The following is a 2288-nucleotide window of genomic DNA, read 5'->3' on the forward strand; positions in this document are numbered from 1 at the left end:
CAGGCTTCCCACAAAGCTTCATTAGCTCAAGGTGGGATTTATCTCACTTTCACACCTGAATGACATCTCAGACCAGTCAGCTGGGCTCTGTTCCAGTCGATGAAGAGAAAGAGGCAGCTTCAGGGGCAGATTGACCCAACCAAATCGAATCACTCCTCAGAAAGCACCTCTTTCTTTCCATTGACTAGGAAGACATCCCAGGCTGCCAGGCTGGCCCTGACTATTTAGCTTCAGAAATGTGGGCACTTGGCCTAAGTTTTCCAACATAACATGAGGATAACTCTGCTGTTGGAAGCATGATGTCTTGGATCGACCACACGGTAGCTGCACAAAGCCCTCACAACACGTCAGCAAGGTCAAGGCACTGGGAAAATTCTGGCTACTTTTATTGCATTGGTCCTTTACTGACAGCCCACATCATAAACCTAATGCTTTCACCGGGGTTTCATACCTTTTGCTTCACTCTTTTTCTGTCCCTGTGAAGTGATTGCTGCGTTTTGCTCCAAAGGAGGCTGCATTCCAAGGGAAGGTGAAGCGCTCCTGCACACAGATTCCTGGACCTGGTTCAATAAACATAAAACTTTAATATTATATTTGGATTGCTGCAAATGGAAGGTGCTGTGTTACCCTAATGCATTTTCTGGGAACATAAGCCCACTGTATACCTAGGGACTCAATTAATTAAACAACGTTAAATACAGTAGAAGGTCTTCCTCCCAGCAGCAAAAACACCTGCACTTCATTGCACAACTTGTGCCTCTCCTAATAGCTACAGAGATAGCTAAGGCCTCATCCAAAAACTATAAAGTCCGTGGAAAGGTTCCCATTTACTTCAGCAGGGCTTGGATTAGGCACCAAGGCGACATCGTGAGGATAATCAACTTGGAAAGGAAAGCACAACTAATTTGACGCTGGGAAAGCTTGGAATGAGACAGTCGAGCTCCAAGCCCTAGACTTTGAATGTCTTGGTGTCATGTGAACAAAAGATAGTAAAGGACTTTGTGATTAAATAGCTGTAAGGCTGCACTCCAGAGATGTTTTCTTCTCTCGCTGAAATATGATGGTCCATAGCTCCAGTACTGTTCAGCTCTTCTACTAAGCAGAAGATGCTTCAGTCCTCAGAGGAGGTTTCTAATGCTAATCCTTTGTAAACACACAGATTTTTGTTTCCTTAATTCCTCTGTCAACAGGTTTCAGTAAACAGTGACAGTGGGAAAGATTAACTAACATCATTTTAAAAGACTGTCAGACCAGCCAATGAGTTGTCTGGTCGCCACAAAAAATAATTACTGTCTGTGCCTGATTGATAGGTCAAGGAACAGCTACGATGGTACCAAAAGTGAGATTGATTCATTTTCTCTAGACTAGTCCCTGACCCCACTAATCTTTGGGGATATAACATAAGGTCGGATAGAAGTAAATACTTTATCCAAATTCCTTGAGTCTTGTTCTTTAGATCTTGTTTGCCCATTAATGAAAGCTATGAAACCACCAAAACCAGAAGGAAACTCTATGCATCAAAGAATTTAAACAGCAAGCATAGGGTTGGCTCAGATAATTTAGTGGATATGGCAATTGGCTTTGCAAAGAGATGTTTTGCACCTCCTGTCTCACCTATGTTTATGTAGCAGCCTCCAGCTACAGCCAAGAAGCTCCTCTCCAGTAGAAAAATGAAAAAATGTTGGTCCTTAGAAAATACAGTTACATATGGTAGTGATAGGTTCCTGCCCGTGACAGAGAGGTTGAAAATAGATATTTAATGCCACTTCCTACCCAAACCGTTCTATAACTCTGTTTTAGCTTAATTCCATCTTCTTCTCAAGGATTATGTCTGTAACTGGCTATAGAAATAATATAATTTTCATGCATTTCTACCCCAGTATTCACAAGAGGTTCTTAAACCACTGGAATCAGAACGTAAAAACATCTGATAATCTCTAGCATCCTTAAGGAGAAATGTTGAATAGAGACTTTTTCTACCTTACAGAATGTCTTAATAAAAAAAAAGAATGGACACAAGGATTTTATTTCAGTTGTGCTATCCCTGTAGTCTGTGGCTGGAATGCACTCTAGGTTTTGAAGCAAATTGTATTATTTCTCCAAGACAGCAGCTACAAAATACAGATTCCTATTGATCCCTAGTGGCACAAACTTAAGAAGTCAAAATAGGAGGCAAAACAGGAAACGAACATCCTAGACACACAGTGAAATGGAGCAATGCAGGGTAGGAGGCTGTGGAAAACATTTAGCTCTGTGACCTTCCATCTCATTTATTTCAGTCCTACAAA

The sequence above is a fragment of the Aphelocoma coerulescens genome (assembly GCF_041296385.1).
Source record: "Aphelocoma coerulescens isolate FSJ_1873_10779 chromosome Z unlocalized genomic scaffold, UR_Acoe_1.0 ChrZ, whole genome shotgun sequence".
Classification (NCBI taxonomy): Eukaryota; Metazoa; Chordata; class Aves; order Passeriformes; family Corvidae; genus Aphelocoma; species Aphelocoma coerulescens.